This window comes from Piliocolobus tephrosceles, chromosome 3, assembly GCF_002776525.5.
Source record: "Piliocolobus tephrosceles isolate RC106 chromosome 3, ASM277652v3, whole genome shotgun sequence".
Lineage (NCBI taxonomy): Eukaryota > Metazoa > Chordata > Mammalia > Primates > Cercopithecidae > Piliocolobus > Piliocolobus tephrosceles.
Window position 1 is genome coordinate 128,190,839 of NC_045436.1, and position 24,799 is coordinate 128,215,637.

The window sequence follows — 24,799 nt, forward strand, 5'->3', positions numbered from 1 at the left end:
ATGTGATGGATTACATTTATTGGTTTGAGTATGTTGAACCAGCCTTGCATCCCAGGGATGAATCCAACTTAATTGTGGTGGGTAAGCTTTTTGGTGTGCTGCTGTATTCTGTTTGCCAGTATTTTATTGAGGATTTTCTCATCGATGTTTATCAGGGATATTGGTCTAAAATTCTCTTTTTTTGTTGTGTCTCTGCCAGACTTTGGTATCAGGATGATGTTAGCCTCATAAAATAAGTTAGAGAGAATTCCTTCTTTTTCTATTGATTGGAATAGTTTCAGAAGGAAAGGTACCAGATCCTCTTTGTACCTCTGGTAGAATTCGGCTGTGAATCCATCTGGTCCTGGACTTTTTTTGGTTGGTAGGCTATTAATCATTGCCTCAATTTCAGAGCCTGTTATTGGTCTATTCAGAGAATCAACTTCTTCCTGGTTTAATCTTGGGAAGGTGCATGTGTCCAGAAATTCATCCATTTCTTCTAGAATTTGTAGTTTATTTGTGTAGAGGTGTTTATAGCATTCTCTGATGGTAGTTTGTATTTCTGTGGGATCAGTGGTGATATCCACTTTATAATTTTTTTATTGTATCTATTTGATTCTTCTCTCTTTTTTTCTTTATTAGTTTCACTAAGGGTCTATCGATTTTGTTAATCTTAAAAAAAAAAAAAAAAACTGCTCCTGGATTCACTGATTTTTTTTGAAGGTTTTGTGTCTGTGTATGTGTGTGTGTGTGTGTGTCTCTATCTTCTTCAGTTCTGCTCTGATCTTAGTTGTTTCTTGCCTTCTGCTTGCTTTTGAATTTGTTTTCTTTTGCTACTTTTGTTCTTTTAATTGTGATGTAAGGGTGTCAATTTTAGATCTTTCCTGCTTTCTCTTATGGGCAATTAATGCTATAAATTTCCTTCTACACACTGCTTTAAATGTATCCCAGAGATTCCGGTATGTTGTGTCTTTGTTCTCATTGATTTCAAGGAACATATTTTTTTTTTTTCTTCCTTCATTTCCTTGTTTACCCCGTAGGAGCAGGTTGTTCAGTTTCCATGTAGTTGTGCTGTTTTGAGTGAGTTTCTTAATCCTAAATTCTAATTTGATTACACTGTGATCTGAGAGACAGTTTGTTTTGAATTCTGTTCTTTTACATTTGCTGAGGAGTGCTTTACTTCTAATTATGTTGTCAATTTTAAAATAAGTGTGATGTGGTGTGCTGAGAAGAATCTATATTTTGTTGATTTGGGGTGGAAAGTTCTGTAGATGCCTATTAGGTCTGCTTGGTGCAGAGCTGAGTTCAATTCCTGGATACCCTTTTTAACTTTCTGTCTTGTTGATCTTATATTGACAGTGGAGTATTAAATTCTCCCATTATGGTTGTGTGGGAGTCTAAATATCTTTGTTAGTCTCTAGGGAACCACTTTATGAATCTGGGTGCTCCTGTATTGTGTGCATATATTTAGAATAGTTAGCTCTTCTTGTTGAATTGATCTTTTTACCATTACATAATGGCTTTCTTTGTCTCTTTTGATCTTTGTTGGTTTAAAGCCTGTTTCATCAGAGACTAGGATTGTGATCCCTGCTTTTTTTTTTTTTTTTTTTTTTTTTTTTTTTTTTTTTTTTTTTTTTTTTGCTTTTCATTTGCTTGGTAGATCTTCCTCCATCCCTTTATTTTGAGCATATGTGTGTCTATGCACATAAGATGAGTCTCCTAAATACTGTCCACTGATTGGTCTTGACTGTTTATCCAATTTGCCAGTCTGTGTCTTTTAATTAGGACATTTAACCCATTTACATTTAAGGTTGTATTGTTATATGTGAATTTGATCCTATCATTGTGATGCTAGCTACTTATTTTGCCTGTTAATTAATGGAGTTTCCTCATAGCATTGATGGTCTTTACAATTTGGCATGTTTTTGCAGTGGTTGATACCAATTGTTCCTTACCGTGTTTAGTGCTTCCTTCAGGAGCTCTTGTAAGGCAGGTCTGGTGGTGACAATACCTCTCAGCATTTGTTTTTCTTTAAAGGATTTTATTTTTCCTTCACTTATGAAGCTTAGTTTGGCTGGATATAAAATTCTAAGTTGAAAATTCTTTTCTTTAAAAATGTTGAATATTGGTCCCCAATCTCTTCTGGCTTTGGGGTTTCTGCTGAGAGATCTGCTGTTAGTCTGATGGGATTCCCTTTGTGGGTAACCCAACATTTCTCTCTGGCTGCCTTTAACATTTTTTTATTCATTTCAACCTCAGTGAGTCTGACAATTATGTGTCCTGGGGTTGCTCTTCTCGAGGAATATTTTTGTGGTTTTCTCTGTATTTCCTGAATTTGAATATTGGTCTGTCTTGCTAGGTTGGGGAAGTTCTCCTGGATAATACCCTGAAGAGTGTTTTCCAACTTGGTTCCATTCTCCCCATTACTTTCAGGTACACCAATCAAACATAGATTTGGTCTTTTCACATAGTCCCATATTTCTTGGAGGTTTTGTTGGTTTCTTTTCACTCCTTTTTATCTCTAAACTTGTCTTCTTGCTTTATTTCATTAAGCTCATCTTCAATCACTGATATCCTTTCTTCCACTTTATTGAATTGGCTATTGAAGCTTGTGCATGCATCACAAAGTTCTCATGCCTTAGTTTTCAGCTCCATCAGGTCATTTAAGTTGTTCTCTACACTGTTTATTCTAGTTAGCCATTCGTCCAACCTTTTTTCAAGGTTTAGCTTCCTTGCAATTGGTTAGATCATACTCCTTTAGCTCAGAGTAGTTTATAACCAACCTTCAGAAGCTTACTTTTGTCAACTTGTCAAATTCATTCTCCATCCACCTTTGTTCTGCTGCTGATGAGGAGCTGCAATCTTTTGGAGGAGAAAAGATGCTCTGATTTTTAGAATTTTCAGCCTTTTTGTGCTGGCTTCTCCTCATCTTTTTGGTTTTATCTGCCTTTGTCCTTTGATGTTGGTGACCTACAGAAGGAATTTTGATGTAGATGTCGTTTTTGTTGATGTTGATGCTATTCCTTTCTGTTTATTAGTTTTCCTTCTACAGTCAGATCCTTCAGCTGCAGGTAGGTTGAAGTTTGCTAGAGGTCCACTCCAGTCTCTATTTGCCTGGATATCACCAGTGGAGGCTGCAGAACAACAAATATTGCAGAACAGCAAATATTGCTGCCTGATTCTTCCTCTGGACGCTTTGTCCAAGAGGGGCACCTGCCTGTATGGGGTGTCTGTTGGTCGTTACTGATAGGTGTCTCCCAGTTAGGCTACACAGGGGTCAGGGACCCACTTGAGGAGGCAGTCTGTCCGTTCTCAGAGCTCAAACACCATGCTGGGAGAACCACTGCTCTCTTCAGAGATGTCAGACAAAGACATTTAAGTCTGCAGAAGCTCCCGCTGCCTTTTTTTCAGCTCCGCCATGCCCACAAAAGTGGAGTCTATAGATGCAGTAGCCTTCCTGAGCTGTGGTGGGCTCTGCCCAGTTTGAACTTCCTGACCAGTTTGTTTACTTACTCAAACCTCAGCAATGATAGATGCCCCTCCCCCTGCCAGACTACAGCCTCCTATGTCGATCTCAGACTGCTGCACTAGCAGTGGGCAAAGCTCCATGGGTATGGGACCCACTGAGCCAAGCACGGGAGACAATCTCCTGGTCTGCTGGTTGCTAAGACTGTGGGTAAAGCACAGTATTTGGGCGTAGTGTCCCATTATTCCAGGTATAGTCTGTCACAGCTTCCCTTGGCTAGGAAAGGGAAATCCCCCAACCCCTTGCACTTCCTGGGTGAGGCAACACCCCGCCCTGCTTTAGCTCACCCTCCATGGGCTGCACCCACTGTCCAACCAGTCCCAATGAGATGAACCAATTACCTCAGTTGGAAATGCAGAAATCACCCATCTTCTGTGTTGATCACGCTGGGAACTGAGGTTGGAGCTATTCCTATTCAGCCATTTTGGAACAGAACCTCATGATATGTGTTTTTTCAAAAGCAGAAAAATTAACAAGATGTGAATAAGGTGGAGGTGTTAAACAATCAGTGCAAGCAGAAGCATTGTCCAGTAGCAAAAGAGTTATAGGTTAATCAACCATAGAGCTTACTGATGCAAGCTGAAGAGAAATGATAAGTTATCAATAACTGCCAATGTAAGAGATTTTGTGTTTGTCTTTGTATCTCTCACTACAACTTTAGTTCTGTAGTGTATGAGTAAGTTCTAGGTGTGTAACAAACCACCCCAAAAGTTTCATGGGATAAAGTAATAAATATTTATTTCATATGATTTAGAGTATTGATTTGGTGGTTCTCCTCATGTAAACCTTATGAAAGACTTCCTTGTCATTCAGTTGGCTTGGCTCATCTGGCAGTTCATCTGACAATTAACAAAGTAGGATCATAACTGCTGGAAAAATGGCCAAATAGGAACAGCTACAGTCTGCAGCTCACAGCAAAATCTACACAGAAGTGGGTGATTTCTACATTTCCAACTGAGGTACAAGGTTCATCTCATTGGGACTGATAGGACAGTGGTTTTAGCCAATGGAGGGAGGGACAAAGCAGGATGGGGCATTGCCTCACACAGGAAACACAAGGGGTAAGGGAATTTTCTCCCCTATCCAAAGGAAGCCATGAGGTACTAAGCCTGAGGAATTGTGCACTCTGGCCCAGACACTGTGCTTTTCTCACAGCCTTTGCAACCCGCAGACTAGGAGATTCCCTCTGGTGCCTACCCCACCAGAGCCCTGGGTTTCAAGCATGAAACTGGGTGGCCGTTTGGGCAGACACTGAACTAGCTGCAGGAGTTTTTTTCTTTTTCTTTTTCCATAACCCAATGGCATCTGGAACACCAGCGAGACAGGACCATTCACTCCCCATGAAAGGAGGCTGAAGCCAGGGAGCCAAGTGGTCTGGCTTGGCAGTGCCCGCCCCCACAGAGCCCAGCAAATTAAGATCCACTGGCTTGAAATTCTCGCATTCAGCACAGCAGCAGTTTGAGATTGACCGGGGATGCTCGAGGTTGGTGGCGGGATGTTCACTATTGCTGAGGCTTGAGTAGGCGGTTTTATCCTCACAGTGTAAACAAAGACACCAGGAACTTCAAATTGGACAGAATACACCACAGTTTAACAAGGTCTCTGTTGCCAGACTGCCAGATTTCTATCTGGAAAGGGCGTCTCTGAAAAAAAGGCAGCAGCCCCTGTCAGGGACTTATAGATAAAACCCTCATGTCCCTGGGACAGAGCACCTGGGGAAGGGGCTTCTGTGAAGGCAGTTTCAGCAGACTTAAGAGTCCCTTCCTGATGACTCTGAAGAGAGCAGCAGACCTCCCAGCACAGCGTTTGAGCTCTGCTCAGGGTCAGACTGCCTCCTCAAGTGGGTCCCTGACCCAGTGTATACTGACTGTGTGTCACCTCCTAGTAGTGGCTGACAGACACTTCATACAGGAGAACTCTGGCTGACATCTGGCAGGTGCCCCACTGGGATGAAGCTCCCAGAGGAAAGAATATAAGTATTTGCTGTTCTGCTGCCTCTGCTGGTGATACCCAGGCAAACAGGGTTGGGAGTGGACCTTCACTAAACTCCAACAGACCTGCAGCCTGTTAGAAGGAAAACTGACAAATAGAAATAGCACGTCCACTCAGAGACCCCATCCAAAGGTCACAAACAACAAAGACCAAAGGTAGATAAATCCACAAAGATGAAGAGAAGCCAGCACAAAAGGCTGAAAATTCTAAAAACCAGAATGCCTCTTCTCCACAAAAGGATCGCAACTCCTCACCAGAAAGGGAACAAAACTGACTGGAGAATGGATTTGCCAAATTGACAGAAGTAGGCTTCAGAATGTGGGTAATAACAAACTCCGCTGAGCTAAAGGAGCATGTTATAACCCATCGCAAGGAAGCTAAGACCTTGAAAAAAGTTACAAGAATTGCTAACTAGAAGAATCAGTTTAGAGAAGAACATAAATGACCTGATGGAGCTGAAAAACAAAGCACGAGGACTTTGTGAAGCATACACAAGTATCAATAGCTGAATTGATTAAGCAGAAGAAAGGATATCAGACATTGATGATCAACTTAATGAAATAAAGTGAGACGACAAGATTAGAGAAAAGAGAAAAAAAAAAGAAACAAAGCCTACAATAAATATAGGACTATGTGAAAATATCAAATCTACATTTGATTGGTGTACCTGAAAGTGATGGGGAGAATGGAACCAAGTTGGTAAACACTCTTCAGGATATCAGGAGAACTCCCCAACCTAGCAAGACAGGCCAACATTCAAATTCAGGAAATACAGAGAATGTCACAAAGATACTCCTTGAGAAGAACAACCCCAAGACATATCATCAGATTCACCAAGGTTGAAAGGAAAAAATGTTAAAGGCAGCCAGAAAGGTCGGGACACCAAGAAAGGGAAGTACATCATACTAACAGTGAATCTCTCTGCAGAAACCCTACAAGCCAGGAGAGAGTGGGGGCCAATATTCACCATTCTTAAAGAAACAAAGTTTCAACCCAGAATTTCATATCCAACCAAACTAAGCTTCATAAGTGAAGGAAAATAAAATGCTTTACAGACAAACAAATGCTGAGAGATTTTGTCACCACCAGGCCTGCCTTACAAGTGCTCCTGAAGGAAGCACTAAACATGGAAAGGAACAACCAGTACCAGCGACTACAAACACATACCAAACTGTAAAAACCATCGACACTATGAATAAACTGCATGATCTAATGATCGAAATAACCAGCTAGCATCATAATGACAGCATCAAATTCACACATAAAAATATTAATAGTAAATGTAAATGGACTAAATGTCCCAATTAAAAGACACAGACTGACAAATTGAATAAAGAGTGAAGACCTATTGGTGTGCTGCATTTAAGAGACCCATCTCGTGTGCAAAGACAGACATAGGCTCAAAATAAAGGGATAGAGGAATATTTATTAAGCAAATGGAAAGCAAGAAAGCAGGAGTTACAATCCTAATCTCTGATAAAACAGATTTTAACCAACACGGTTCAAAGCAGACAAAGCAGACATTACATAATGGTAAAGGGATCAATTCAACAAGAAGAGCTTACATATATGCACACAATACCAGAGCACCCAGGTTCATAAAACAATTTCTTAGAATGTACAAACAGACTTAGACTCCCACACAATAATAGTGGGAGACTTTAACACCCCACTGTCAATATTAGACAGATCAATGAGAGAGAAAAGTAACAAGTATATTCAGTACTTGAACTCAGCTCTGGTCCAAGCGGACCTAATAGATAACTACAGCATCTTCCACGCCAAATCATTAGAATATACATTATTCTCAGCACCACATCACACTTATTCTAAAATTGACCACATAATAGGAAGTATGACAGTCCTTAGGAAATGCAAAAGAATGGAATTCATAACAAGCAGTCTCTCAGACCACATTGTAATCAAATTGGAACTCAGGATTAAGAAATTCACTCAACATCATACAACTACATAGAAACTGATCAACCTGCTTCTGAATGACTCCTGGGTAAATAATGAAATGAGAGCAGAAATAAAGATGTTCTTTGAAACTAAGGAGAAAAATGACACACTGTATCAGAATCTTTGGGACACATTTGAAACAGTGTGTAGAGGGAAATTTGTAGCACTAAATGCCCATAAGAGAAAGAAAGAAAGAACTAAAATTGACAGCCTAACATCAAAATTAAAAGACTGAGAGAAGCAACAGCAAACAAATTCAAAAGCTAGCATAAAACAAGAAGTAACTAAGATCAGAGCAGAACTGAAGAAGATAGAGACAGGAAAAAAGTTTCAAAAAATCAATTAATCTAGGAGATTGTTTTTCACAAAGATCAACAAAATCAATAGACAACTAGCAAGACAAATAAAGAAGAAAAGAGAGAAGAATCAAATAGATGCAATGAAAAATGATATAGGGGATATCACCACCGATCCCACAGGTATACAAGGTACCATCAGAGAATACTATAAATACCTCTATGCAAATAAACTAGAAAATCTACAAGAAATGAATACATTCCTGAACACATACACCATCCCAAGTCTAAACCAGAAAGAAGTCAAATCCCTGAATAGACCAAGAAGAAGTTCTGAAACTTAGGCAGTAATTAATAGCCTACCAACCAAAATTGTCCAGGACCAGAGGGACTCAGAGCCAAATTATACCAGAGATACAAAGAGGACTTTGCACCATTCTTTCTGAAACTATTCCAATCAATAGAAAAAGTGGGAATTCTCCATACCTCATTTTACGAGGCCAGCATCATCCTAATACCAAAACCTGGCAGACAGACAACAACAACAAAAAATGTCAGGCCAATATCCATGATGAACACTGATGTGAAAATCCTCAATTAAATTTTTGCAAACCGCATCCAGCAGCACATCAAAAAGTTTATCCACCACGATCAAGTCAGCTTCATTCCTGAGATGCAAGACTGGTTCAACATACACAAATCAATAAACGTAATCTATCACATAAACAGAATCAATGACAAAACCCACATGATTCTGTCAACAGATACAGAAAATGCCTTTGACAAAATTCAACAGACCTTTGTGCTAAAAACTCTCAACAAACTAAGTCTCAGTGGAACATATCTCAAAATAATAAGAGCTATTTATGTCAAACCCACAGCCAATATCATACTGAATGGGCATACCTAGAAGCATTCCCTTTGAAAACTGGCACAAGACAAGTATGCCTTCTCTCACCACTTGTATTCAACATAGTATTAGAACTTTCAGCCAGGGCAACCAGGCAAGAGAAAAAAAAATAAAAGGTATTCAAATGGAAAGAGAGGAAGTCAGATTGTCTCTTTTTGCAGATGACATGATTGTATATTTAGAAAACCCCATCATCTCAGCTCAAAATCTCCTTAAGCTGATAAGCAGCTTCAGCAAGTCTCAGGATGCAAAATCTATATGCAAAAATCATATGCATTCCTATTCAACAATAACAGACAAACAGGGTCAAATCGTGAGTGAACTCCCATTCACAATTGCTACTAAGATAATAAAATACCTAGAAATACAACTTACAAGGGATGTGAAGGACCTCTTCAAGGAGAACCACAAACCACTCCTCAAGCAGATAGGAGAGGACATAAACAAATGGAAAATCATTTCATTCTCATGGATAGGAATAATCAATATTGTAAAAATCAATAACATAAAAGTAATTTATAGATTCAATGCTATCCCCATCAAGCTACCATTGCCTACCTTCACAGAATTGGAAAAAAAAAAAATACTTTAAACTTCATATGGAACCAAAAAAGAGCCTGTATAACCAAGACAATCCTAAGCAAAAAGAACAAAGCTGGAGGCATCATGCTACCTGACTTCAAACTATACTACAACACTGCAGTAACCAAAACAGCATGGTACTGATACCAAAGTAGATATATAGACTAATGTAACAGAACAGAGGCCTCAGAAATAACACCTCATATCTACATCCATCTGATCTTTGACAAATCTGACAAAAACAAGCAATGGGGAAAAGATTCCCTATTTAATAAATGGTGTGGGGAAAACTGACTAACCATATGCAGAAAACTGAAACTGGACTCCTTTCTTTCACCTTAAACAAAAATTAACTCAAGATGGGTTAAAGGCTTAAATGTAAGACCTAAAGAGATAAAAATCCTAGAAGAAAACCTAGGCAATACCATTCAGGATATAGGCATGGGTAAACTTTCTGACTGAAACACAAAAAGCAATGGCAACAAAAGCCAAAACTGACAAATGAGATATAATTAAACTAAAGTGCATCTGCACAGCAAAATAACCTATCATCAGAGTGAACAGGCAACCTACTGAATAGGAGAACATTTACACTATCTATCCATCTGACAAAGGGCTAATATCTAGAATCTACAAAGAACTTAAACAAATTGACAAGAAAAAAACAAACAACACTATCAAAATTGGGCAAAGGACATGAACAGACACTTCTCAAAAAAAGACATTTATGCAGCCAACAAACATGAAAAAAAGTTCTTCATCACTGATCATTAGAAAAATGCAAATAAAAACCACAATGAAATATCATCTCACGCCAGTTAGAATGGTGATCATTAAGAAGTCAGGAAACAACAGATGCTGGAGAGGATGTGGGGAAAATAGGAGCACTTTTACACTATTGGGAGTGTAAATTCGTTCAACCATTTTAGAAGACAGTGTGGTGATTCCTCAAAGATTTAGAACTAGAAATAACATTTGACCCAGCAATTCCATTACCCTGTATATACTCAAAGGATTATAAATAATCTACTATAAAAACACGTGCCACAAGTAAGTTTATTTTGGCACTATTCACAATAGCAAAGACTTGGAACCAACCCAAATGTCCATCAGTGATAGACTGGATAAAGAAAATGTGGCACATTTACACCATGGGATACTAAGGAACCATAAAAAAATGATGAGTTCATGTCTTTTTCAGGGCATGGATGAAACTGGAAACCATCATTCTCAGTAAACTAACAGAAGAACAGAAAACAAAACACTGCATGTTCTTACTCATAATTGGGAGTTTAACAATGAGAACACATGGATACAAGGAGGGGAACATCACACACTGGGGCCTGTCAGGGGGTACGGGGCTAAGCGAGGGATAGCATTAAGAAAAATATCTAATGTAGATGATGGGTTGATTGGTGCAGCAAATCACCATGGCACATGTATTCCTATGTAACAAAACTGCATGTTCTGCACATGTACCCTAGAACTTAAAGTATATATATATATATATATATACTTTATATACTCCCGGGTTTCGGCACCATCTGTCTTGTTTTTCTAAGACCACCAGAGTGGGCACAAAAGAACCAGCGAGTAGGCAAGGCTAAAAGCAAAACTGCAAATTTATTCTTTGGTCATCTAGCTTCAGGGACCGGAGCTGGGCGGAGGGGGGAGTTTCTAATACAGTCCCGACAAGAGTGGGGGCTGAGAAAGCCCACCCCCGGCGCATCTCTCTAAATGCATACATACATGCATATGTGCACACATATCCATCTATGTATTTACAAAAGTTTCATGACATCAGAGTAACAGAAAGGTCACCAGAAAGGTTATTCAAACATATATACATATGAAGTCAAGAGACAAATGGCCAGACCCACATAACTGGCAGGTGGCTTTAGGACAGCCAGGAAAATTTAGATGACATGGATACATATATCTCATCACACAGCAGGCTGTGTCTGCCACGTTCTCATGGAGTTGCTCAGTTTTCTAATAATAGCAAGAAAGACCAAGTCTCAATGTATAAACACTTTGAAGTCTCTGTGTGCATAACATCTGATAATGCCCTATTGGCTAAAGCAATTCACATGGCTAACCCTGGGGTGTGGGAGGAGACTATTCAATAATAGGAAGAGAAGAAGAGAAAAATTTTGACATGTCTTACACACAATCTATCACACGGAGATTTTAGAAGCAGTTTACTGAAGTAAGCCAAAATGAGGGAAAGGAAAAAATATTCAATTTTATGTAAAATATATAGTGTTGGCTATTTTTGAAGAACTATACTATTCTAGAGACTAAATTATAGTGGTTTTACTATCAAGTAACGACAAGGAAACTTAACATATAATTCTCAGATTTCATTCAAGCTTACCAAGTGTACTAGCCTAGGGAAGGCATTTGAGCAGGTATTGAAAGGGAATAATTACATCATTATATGACAACATCTCTCAATGTTTGCTTGTTTGATGTAATGATTACAGGTAATATGCAATCATATAGTAGAGTAGAACCTTAAAACTGCTGGATGTAGTCCACAAATACGTTTCATTTTGTCTATTCAGTGTTAATAAAATATAGTAGTCATCCAAATGTAAAAGTGAAGAGACATTAAATGTACACATCCAAAACTCAACTTTGGTCATCATTGAGAAACATCTTACTTCCCTCTCAAAGCCACAGTGGCTGGAAGTGAATATCAGCTACAGAAAGTTTATCAGCTTTTCCTACTGAAACACCATTTCAACCTATTCAAGATCACATAGTAATGATAGAAAGAAAGTAAATAAATGCATACATAACGGTATACATATCAGTACAACTGTAAAAATCCCTGCTTTCCTATGCAATACATAGTCCATATATAGTAAACCAACTCAACTCTATTATATTGCTATTGCATTGAATTTCATTTCTCAGCCAATGGGATGATTGCATTATATTTGTAATATTATTTTATACCATTTTTGTTTTGAACAATCCATAAATTAGCATTTATTAGTCTTAGTTATTAAATATATAATAGTTTATAGGGATGTTAAAGTCTGACAAGAATGAAGACAAATTATAAAAATGTTTAAAATAGTTTTATATATTTGCAACATTATAAGAAAATATATGGAAAATCTGATCATTTAAGGCATTGATTTGTAGCTAGAATATGCTTACATGTGTTCTATCCATATATGCAAAATATAATAATTGCATATACTTGAAAAGTAATGCATCAGAAGATTTTCTATAGGAAATGAATTAAAGGGTCCATCGTGCATGAAATCCCATTTTGTTAAACGAAACAAGCCCATCAGTCTTTATTGATCTCATTGCTTTTAGATTGATTATGCCTCCTAGTTTCCTTTAATTAAATCAAAGCTACTATGTGAATGTAGGAAAATAGTCTTGAAAATGCGTCATAATCAATTGCCATAAAATCAACCTCCAATTCATACTGCCCACAAATATCCTATCATAAAACATCATGAATTAGTGTAATTCTGAAATATTTAGTGTCCTAATAATGAAGGAATAAAGGAATGAAGGTTGTATTTGTTTACATAAAGGAAATGAATTGAATTGAATTGTACAGAGTTAAATTTTCATGTCAGATAATTTACATGGGGAAATAATCAAGTTTCATTACATGAAAATTACTTACACTTGTGTGCATGTGAACACACACACAAAAACTTCCTTACACGTTATTTCAAGTATTAAAAGACTTAAGTAAATAGAGAGGGAATTGTACTGATTTTCAACTTTATACCCAAAATGTGATAAAAGACATCATTGAATGCAGAAATTAGATTTACTCATGAGTATATACCTTTTCAAAATCCTGTGAACCTCTGGGGCCATCATTAGGAAATACTTTTTCTGGACTCATTAAACTCAATAGATTGAGCAAAAAAACATAGGTTTTCTTTTCAACCTTTTATTGTCTCTCTAAATGCATATATACATGCATATGTGCACACATATCCATCTATGTATTTACAAAAGTTTCATGACATCAGAGTAACAGAAAGGTCACCAGAAAGGTTATTCAAACATATATACATATGAAGTCAAGAGACAATATTTAACCCATCCCAGTTTTCAAAATGAACAATGTAGAAACAACGCAGTAGGAAAGGGTACAATCATCACAGTTTGAATGCTCATTAAAGAAAATGTGCTTTTTATCATATTGTTTATTTTTCCTTTTAAAACTACTAACTTAACCTTTCAATAATTATCATTGCTGTTGTACTAATTCAATTGTTAAAGTTTTGTTACAACATGGTATCAATTCTAGCCATTTAACAAATATGAATTTTCTCTATCTTCTTACTCATACTTAACTTTTATGGAACTTTAAATTGTTGAATGTTTTCTACATATTATGCAGAATCATATGAATTATTGACTAAAATAGACATATAAAAAGTCATTCAAAAGAACGTTTTATAAATAAATTATTTGAAGTACTATTATTTCCCTCAATGTGGAGTTAACTAATTTTAATTCCCATTAAAATTTGAATTGTCGATATGATTTTTAGTCTAAGCACTGTATAAGGTTTTATCAAAATACAACATTATATCAACCTTTATTTTAATTTGTTCTGTTTCCAAAGGATTTTATGTTCAGATATAATTGAATAAAGCATAAAAATAATATTCACAGAAAAATAAGATATTTTGTAGACAATTTTACACCTTTAGAAAACCAGTATTAATTCTGACAAATAAATATTGTCAAAATATTGTTCTTGATCTCTATTAATACCTGAATATTATTAACAAGATAAAACTATTATAATATTGCACAGATTTTAATATCAGTTGCAAAATATTGTTACATAACCATTAAGCACACTATACGAAACCTATAAACCTTATTCATTTTTTGAAAAAGGATGTGTACATTATTTATCCATCACATGAGAATGGAAATGACATTAGGCAAAATTAAGTAATCAGAAAAAAAATATTCTAGAAGTTAATCTCTTTTCTCATTTTATTAAAAATATTTGACAGCTATTTTCTTTTTCATTATCACCCTGATATTCTTATTTTATCAATGGTATAGAGATTTCTTAGGACAAAACAAAAGAATGAATTTCCACTTTATAAATTTAATTTTCTATAGAGATATTTAATATGTGTGGTATAAAAGCCAAAAATATGCCTCTTTGGATTTTGACAAAAGACAAAATTTTTTAAGTCAGAGGTCCTGAAAATTATTACTGAATTAAAATTGTTCATTTTTATGTTTGCTCACAATTAAATATGATGTTTCTTAAGTCATGGACTTTATGATAATTAAAAACTGATTCTCTTATTGTTCCTTCCTTTATGTGCACACATTAGCTAGGACTAGTTCTGCTGCAAGGCAAACAATCCTTTTCCAAAAGCGTTTATGTGTAAAATATAACTTACTGCTTCATATTATAAGAGTCCAGGGGTGAATGTGGCTTCAGATGTGTGTTTATTCAGGACTCAAATGAGTCATCAAAATCTGTCCCAAGTTTTGCATTTTTCCCCCCAGCAGTCTCAGGTTAATATTATCACAATATTCAGAAATATTACATAAACTGAATCTGAAGATGACCACAATTCTTCCCCCAAATCTCTGAACCTAACACTATGAATCCAAGAATGTAATTGCTTGATTGGCTTAATATAAGTTAAAGATTGCTCTTTTGGCTCCTAGGGCATAATCCAGTATATACACATTACATGGATTAAAAGCATTGGAGCAATATTTGAATTTGACAACTAGCAGGAATATGAAAGATGCTAAAAAGTAATGACAATAGTCACAGTAGTGCTGATATTCACTTCTATATGACTATCAAGAGATTAAGTTAAATATCAGTTTCTGGTCATTAATTAGTGTGTATAACTTAAGTTCTGATTATGGTACTAAATTAACTTTCTATTGATCTCCAATGAAGACATAAAATTTGTACGGAGATACCATGCACAAAGACTAAACACGATTTCTTGCAGTATTAAAATATTCAAGCATGTACAAAAGCAGAGATAAACAAAGACTTTCCCATTTTACCTATCTCTCAGTATCAACTTTTAGCAATTCATAGCAGATCATGTTTCAACTCTATCTCATAGCTAGCCCATCCTCTACTCCATTTCTATTCCATCCCCATTGGACAGTTTTAATGAAAAGCCAGTAATAATACAATTCCTTCCACAAGTGTTATATAAACTTTATAATTCAACGTATAAGATAGTGAGATTTTACATTTGGGGAACTTTAATATGTCTAAATATGGCTATTCAATATTCACAATTAATATTGGATAAAGTTGGAAATAGAGAAATAAATTATATGCATTCTATTTCTCCCTATTACACTATAGTGTTTTCATAATGAAGCATATTCTGATCTCTGATCATGAAACATTTAAACTGGAGAGATACAACAAACAACATTAATATTCACTTGTCTTTTATGTCTCTTTTATTGTTAATGGATTTGGAGTCCTAATGTCTGGAATAGCTAGGCAATGCCAAATTCTTAGATGACATTTAAAATTTTAAGACATAATAATCACAGCCTAAATATATGTGCATAGTGGTTGCTTGAGCTGAATTTTTAAACATTTGTTTTGAAAAATTAATTCAAATTAACAATTATGTTTTATAAATACAATGGCTATTTTGAGTCAAAGAGACCTAAAGTGTAATCCGAGTTGGTTATGTGATCGTGGCAAAGTCATATAACATCTTTGAGCCCCTGGTTAGTCTTCTAGTTGAGGAATATTATGTTTACCTTGTAGGAGTTTCTGTAGAATTAAGAATGTGAAGAACCTAGGAAAGTATCCAATCAGAACTACTTTATAAAACCACAACAACATGCATTTCAAAATATCAATTCCATTAAAATATTAGATAAAAATAATTGACTTACGAGTATTTTGAAAAGTTATTCAAAGTAACATGTTGGGGATACATACACCAAAACACTTATGAGACTGGATAAAGACAGAAGGTAGAAAAGACAGCAGTTTTGAAATGATCATAGTTCTCCTGATGGGACTAATATCCTTCTTAAATGTTCACAAGGTTATTTAGTTTAAAACTCTTTTTAATGTAAAAACAATAGACATGATCCCTTCTCTGCTATCAGCTCAACTTCTCCCTACATGCAACTCAACCACAAGAAATATTTCATAAAAAAACCATTTTAATATTTTTTCAACAATAAGAACAATAAATGGAAGCGTCATGAAAGTAAGACTACCTGTTGCTTTATTTGCATTTGTGATTTGTGATACTTGATCAATAAGAACGTATCCACATCAATTCAGAATTTAAACAATCTTGAATTTTTATTGAAATTATCTCATTCTATCACTTTAACATGCCAACGGTCAGAGAGACTAAATTTCACTCAGTCATGTCTTCAGTATATGCAAACACTGCATTAATTCATTAATTAAAATAGAAAAATTTTGGCAACACATATGCTACAACGTGTTTAAGATGTGAATACTGCCAATATCATGGAAATTTTGTTATGCTCAAGAGTTAATTTAAAAAATGCCTATGAGAATACCCTGTTAAAAGGAAAGTCACAATACGGATTAGACAACAGAGATTTTAATGCTGCTGATGATAAAATGATGATAACTATGAAAAACAATACTGTGACAACAGAAATCTTTCTCTTCAGATACTGTATTAATATACCTGTGTCATAAATAGTTTAATGGACACAAATTTCTCCCAGCCCAATATTCATGCCACTTTCCAACACAGCATTGCCAATCTTCTCATTCGGAGGATAGGCCTTGTGATTCTCTTTGATAAGCTAAATGTTATGGGACTCATACATAGTGAGTTCTGTAGTCTAGGCCTTACGAGATTCCTTAGTGCTTCTACAATTTCCACCTTTAACATTTCCCTGAGATCATCCTATACTAGTGAAGGCGATTAGCCTAACAGAGAATGAGAGATCACATGATACCCCAGAAGACAGCCATTTCCACTGGTCAGATGTGTTATTAAGGCTGTCTTACATGTTCTATTCCAATGAACCCTTTACTTGAAATAGTCAGTTAGTCAATGCATCAGAATTTATTAGAAAATTAAGTTGTGTAAGCACAAGCTTTATGATAGTGTGATGCTTAACAATAGATACCAGGGGACCTTTTCATCACTTTTACTTTGTTCACTTTGATGATTCTTAAAGCCTTTCCTTTTTATTTTATTTTATTTCATATTTTATTTTAATTTTATTATCTTTTCAGAGACAGAGTCTCACTGTGTTGCTCAAGCTGGCCTCAAACTCTTAAGCTTAACAAATACTTCTGGCCTCATCCATTCAAATAGTTGTAACTACTGGTGCATGCCACAATGCACAACTCACCTTTGCTTTTTAAAGCACAAAATTATGTTGGTTTTCTAAATATCAATAACACAGTGATCTGAGTAAAATTCTATATTTTAGGCCAAAAGTATACTTACTTAATCTGGCATGAGTAAAAGCCAATAATAATAAATGCATATACTACTTTAGGAAAATTATTTTAACTTAAGAATCAAATAATTTGAGCAAATAATTGATTCAGCTTAAAAGGATATTATGCCAGTTTATTTAGGGTAAAAAAAAAGTTGAAATATATTTCAGAACTGTAGGACAGTTAACAGTATATATTATAAAACCATATTGTTAGTTAATCAATTTGCTACTACATAGGAAGTGTTTTGGTGATTAAATAGACCCTGTAATACAGTGGTAATTTTTAAATTTTCTTTTTTAATTTTAGAATAGTTTTATATTTAGAGAGAAAATGTGAATATATATAGTAACCATATAACCCACACTCAATTTCCTTATTGTTAGCATCATATGTTAGTCATTTCTATTACTAACATAATGTAATAATATTAATATATTATTCATAAATAAAATTTATATATTGATCAGAGTTCTTTAGCATTACAAAATTATTTTTTTCCTGTTCCAGTGTTCAATATATTACACCACATTTAATCCTTGTATCTCCTTAGGCTTTTTGCCTGTGACAGTTCCTGAGATTTTCATTGTTTGAAGTTTTGAGGAATGCTCACCAGGTAATGTGTAATAGTCATCATGTGATCCCTCAAGTAAGATTGGTCTGACATTTTCTTTATGATTACTACGGAGTAGTGTAGTTTTCAGACAAAAAACACAGATAGAGCACAATTTTATCATATCATATCAAGGTAGATACTTTCAGCATGACTTGTCACTGTTGATACTGAAATTGATCATCCGGCTGAGATAGTTTTTCAGGTTTCTTCACTGAAACATTGCCCCCCTTCTCCCTACCAGGGCCTTTCCATTCTGTACTCTTTGAAAAGAAGTAACTATACAGAATCCATACTTAATGAATGAGAATTATGTATCCCTCATTTGAGGGCAGAGTTTCTGTAAAAATTATTTGAAAATCTTCTACATATGCAAATTTTTTCTTCTGCCTTTATTTAATTTGTTTGCTTGTTTATTTGCTTATCAAGTTCCATCTGTATGGACTCATAGATATTGGCTTTATACTTTGGGTTATAATCCAATACTACTTATTTGATTTTATTGCTAAATAATATCACAAAAGGTAACATGTCCAAATTGTATTATATGAATATGATAACATATTAAGGGATTTTTAAAGAAGCCATTAAATTGTCTTAAGAAATTTGCCTTTAATGCAAACAAGATGACAAAGATTATATTCCAGCGTGGAAACTTCCCTTCACCCTCTGAAGTCTCACTGAAAACTGACAAAAGGCGGAATAATAGGAGAAAACACATAAAAATGTATTAGCATGCATGAGAAGAATCACAAAGTGATTGGTCCACCATGCAATAAGGTGAAGACAGTTATGTACCCTTCTTAGTGGAAACGGAGATTGGGAAGTATAGATGATTTTAGGAGTGTTATAAATAATTTTTAGGTGAGTTCAATGGACTTTAAGAACATACAATTGCCTGGTACAAACTCTGATGAGCCAACTGAGCAGACAATGGTTTATGACAAAAGTCTGTCCAGTTTCTTCAAAGATTAAAAAAAGACTTCAATTTTTCTTTCTTCCATATGATTTCAGGTAATGGAAACTCAGGGAAGAGACCAGAGATAATTGTTTTCCTTTTTTTTTTTTTTTTTTTTTTTTTTTGGCAGGGGAGGACTTCAGGCAGATAAGGAAACTTCCTAGAGCAACTTTATCCTGTGCTTTGAAAGAGATGGATGATTGAGAAATGTGGGGGTTGGAGGGAAAGTCAAAAATACCTTGAGGTATTCTTAGTTCAGCATGCTAAAGCATCATATTTGTGGATACTGGTTGATGAGCCTCAATACCAGTTAAAAATGAAAAAAAATAAAAGTTTACTGGGAAAAATGATCAGCAAATATGTGAAGATAGTTTTATGTAAAGTGACATTATGAATAATAAAATAAGAAAAAGATAAGGAAAGTTGACTAACTTAGCATTCTTAGTAACTAAAAGAACAAATACATGAAAAATGAGTTAAAAATATTTCAGGGCATTTTCTCTAAGGAAAACATTTTTAGCAACTTTAAGCTACTGGAGAAAAAAAGAAATATTTTCCAGTAAGCATTTAACCACAGGTCTCTCCTATGGTAAAATATTTCTCGGGTTATCGTTATTGAGAGTCATCTCTGAGAAAATGGGAAATGAAACTCCATGGACAACATGGGTATGCAGGGACAAAGTACGACCTTTATCTAAAATAGCAACAACGATTTCCAATGTGATATTATCATGAGAAAGTCAGGGAGAGTTTGAAGTAAAGATATTGGCCTAAAGCAAGCAGGTTCAAATGGCAGAAAGAGGACACAGAAATTTCTATTCCCATTTTCACCCAGTTTGTAATGCTCTTAGTCTAACTTATCCTATTTCATGTAATAGTAGTGTAACTAATAGTATATATGAGACTGATTTTGACAAATCTAATGCCAATCTGATAATGATGATCAATGTTACTAAGAAATTGTCAATAAATAATTAAAATATTCACATCAAATTATTTCAATGAATGCTGATTGGCCAGTGAAGGAACTAGATTTAATTAACAATTAATAGTTATATTAAATTAGTCTATTGCTATTTTTTATAAATTTCAAATGTCAATGGTAGTGGGAAGTAAAAGAATTGTTGAGCTTGTACATGGTTATAAACAACTGTGTACTAGAATATCTGGTAAACTAAAATGTTTCCTTAAAGCAATAAATACACTTCATTTGATAACTCAAGTGATTGTTATTTTGGTCAGTAACCTTTTGCTTTTATGTTCTATAAGCTGTACAAAAGATACTAGAAAAGAAATAATCATGAGAATTATAGTAAAAAAAATCTTAACCAAGTGTCAGAGCTTAAATTGTGTATACTTTTGATTATCTGCATAGGAAAAGCTTTATTACTATATCTCGGCATGCTTAGGTGTCTGGTTATTAACACTTGTCCAAAGTAATGACAGTAAAATTTATAATATACTGTTTAATCATTCACAGTCTCCTGACAACCCCGGAAGTCACCTTCTTTACCAATAGTTTGCAACTGACCTATGTTCCAATTGTACCCACAGGGTTTTAATTGGAGGAGATGACTGATTCATGACACAAAGAGGTCAATGGCATTGAAAGAAAACAAAACAAAACACTACTTGTAGTTTCCAAGAGGTGGGACTATGCCACACTATTGAGGCCACTTGGGGAAGCATCAGGTTTGGTCAGCAGGCAGAAGGAGCAAAGGGAAAGCATTTCCCAGAGCCTTTATGGAGTTTTCCACATAAAGGAGGCAGGACATAGAAATCAGTTTAGGGTTGGCAAGTCTGAATAATATTAGTGGGCTCTTGGCTATAAGGGTTATCTCTTATATCTAGGTTTGGTACCTACCCCTGGGTTAAGTTACAGCTGGGGAAATACTGGACTGGCACGTGAGAGTTAAATAAATGAGGTAGTTGGAAGTATGGACTGGGGGTTAGTTGATTTGCATATAAAAGGCATATTCAAAGGTGAATTGTTTATTATCTTATGGAATTGCTAGTTCTGAGAGGATTAGTTTCTCCTTGATCAGGTAGATTTCCCAAAATGTCAAAGCATTATAAAATTTAGAATATACAAAGCATAATTAATACAATTTAATCAGGACAGGTTTCATTCGGTGCTCAAGGGGACATACATATGTATATTCTGACAGCTTGTCTTTTGAGATCTCCCAAAGCCAAGATCCCTGTAGCAGATCTTGGTGCTTCAAGCTGAAGCCACAGTCTAAGCCCAACCTCTGGGGTGCTTGCATGTTGATGCATCTTAATTTTCCAATACTTTTTTGTATTCTCTTATTTGTACCGTATATTTTACTTTAAACTATATGCCTTGTGTGAGTATGTTTTGTAGGGCTAGTGGTTCTTTCAAATACCTGAACCAAGAAAATCTTTACGGCACCAAAGGAGAATAAATAATGCATATGATAAATGAAGTTGAGAATATAGAAATATAAACATCTAAACTGAGGCTCAAAGAAAAATAGTAACATGATAAAATGAAAGCTCCTCAATCACATAGCAAAAAATAGCCAGCAGTAATTGGAGTAACTGTGTAGTTAGAGACCCAGAAGCAGAGGAAAGAGGAAGCTAGGGGAAAAACAAAAACAAAAACAAAAACAAAAAAACTTAATAAAGGTATTTTTTTTTTTTTTTTTTTTACAAAATTAATGAAAAGAGTATACTACTAAAAACCCAAGGAGTTAATTGAAACTGTAACAAGGACATGTTTGAATTACAGAAAGCCAGTGACAGAGAATATCTTGAAAGCACTTTGAATTTATATCATTCTGGAGATAAAAGATAGGAAAATCTATAGACTTTTACCCAGAAATAATGCAAGACAGTAGACATACTATGTATCTGCTGCACTTTAAATAACAATTTTTTTGAAGTGCAGAAACACACACACACAGTTAAACTGTTAAGTCTGTAGCTATTCAAATTATCTTTGAAAAATAAGGTAAAATAAAAATATTTTCATGAAAAAGTAGACAAAATTTATGACTGCCAATTTTCACTATAAGAAATAATGTGGCCGGGTACGGTGGCTCAGGCATGTAATCCCAGCACTTTGGGAGGCCGAGGAGGGCAGAGCACGAGGTCAGGAGTTTGGGACCATCCTGGTTAACATGGAGAAAACCTGTCTCTACCAAAAACACAACAAATTAGCCTGGCGTGGTGGCACGTGCCTGTGGTCCCAGTTACTTGGGAGGCTGAGGCAGGAGAATTGCTTGAACCTGTGAGGTGGAGATTGCAGTGAGCCGAGATCACGAGATCACGCCGCTGCACTCGAGTCTAGGCAACAGAGCGAGAATCCGTCTTAAAAAAAAAAAAAAAAAAAAAGTAAGTTTTCAGATTAATGGAAAACACGAGAAGAAAACTGAATATAAATAAAGGAATAAGGGGTGATAAATATGGTACATATACAGCAGAATATATAAAATATATTTTTGTAATTTTTGTGATTAAGTCATAATTATTTTTAAAAGTTAATAATAAAAACGTGTTACCTGATTTATGACGTAAGTAGAAGTGTCAAACAGGAGAAGAAAATTAAACTGGAATAACATTCTTATTTTATACTTTTATATAGTATAGCAATATTAAAATAGACTCTGTTAAGTTAAAGATGCATCTTGCAGATGCTTTGGAGAGAATTAGAATACAAAATCAAAGATGTATAAAAATATGCTAATCTGGCTCCATAATGGAATGCTAAAATTGCTCAATTAATCTGAAAGATGTTAGAAAAAGAATAAAAGGTATCAAAAACAGATGGGGCAAATAGAAAACATTTAGCAAGATTTTGGAATTGAACTAAAACTTACAGATATTTAAACCTAAATGGTCTAAACACTAGATAAAAGGCAAATTGTCAAATCAGAAAAATGCAAGAACTAACTATTCACTTCTGTAGGAAGCTTTCATTAAATAAGAAGACATAGCCAGGTAAAAAGCCAAAAATTGAAAAACACATACGATTTTAAAAATTACCCTAAGAAGACAGAAAGGGCTCTGTTAATATGAGAAAATGTATTATTCAGGTCAAAACATGTTTCTAAAGGGGGATATTTACAAATATAAAAGTGATGATTCATCAATAAAAATAAACACACCAAAATATGTGTACAACATTAAAAAATTTTAAAACATATAAAGCAATTACTGATTAACCTGAAATGAGACACAGACTTATCCACAATGTCAATCTGAACATATCCAAATTGAAATTTTTAACTCCTATCTCAAGTAGAAAGATTTTTAAATACACATGAAATGTTAATCTCTTTAGACCATAGATTAGGCTGTAAAAAAATATCAAATTTAAAAAACTTAAAATCACTGAATTTAAATTAATTCACAACTCAAATTGTGTTATCTGATCTGTAAAGGGTTAAATAACCTAAAATATTGATAAAATAAGTCATACACATACATAATCAAAACAAAAATTATAAAAAGTTCCAAATTGAATGATAGTAAACAATTTATCAAAAGTTATTGGACAAATCTAAAGTAGTGCTTCCACTGCTTTATGTTTATGTATATAAAGTTACATAAAATTAAATGCTTACATTAGTAAAGAAGAAAAATGTAAAATTTAATAATCTAAGCTTTAACCATACAAAGGCAGCATACAAATAGCAAATCAACACAAATCACATGAAAGGAAAAAATAGTATATGTATAAGCTGAATATGAATAAAATAGAGAAAATTAGTGAAATATAAAAGATAAATTATTTAAAATATTATTACAATTGATATATTTTTAGTTAGAGCAGCCTTTTGCACCCAAGATCTTTGAAATGTTTAAACTGTAATTTTTAAGGGGCACATTTTCTGTAAGTAATCTCATATCTATAATTTTGCTAACTATGCATTGCATTTGAGAGCAAGACTCGAGTCATTTTTGTAGGCTTTAATTCTCTTGCAGAATACTGTTTGGGAAAGTTGGACTTAAAAGAATGGGCAAAAAAGGCGAGAAGTTACAAATAAGCAATATCAGGAAAGAAATACCTTATGGATACTAAAGATGTAGTAAATAAGTACAAAGTTGTATCACAGACTGCAATAAAATATTCACAATATATATCATTACAGACTGGTAAAATTAAAAAGAAGAATATTACCAAATGTTGAAAGGAAATGAAGGAATTGGAACTCTCATGCATTACTGGTGAGAATGTAAAATGTTTCAACTACTATTTTGGAATAATAAGCAGTTTGGCAGGATTTTATTTATTTAACTAACCATGAAACGTTACGTCTAAATATTTATCTAAGGCAAACGAAAGATTATGCTTACATAAACAATTTAATGTCAATCCTAATAGAAGCTTATTTATAATAGACTGAAATTGGAAACACAACTAGTGTCTATCAACAGATGACTGTATTATACAATAAATGTTTATTAATACATGAAATACTAGTCAGCAATACAAAAGCATAAAGAAGTAAGACATAAAATAATACGACTGAATCACGTTTTCTT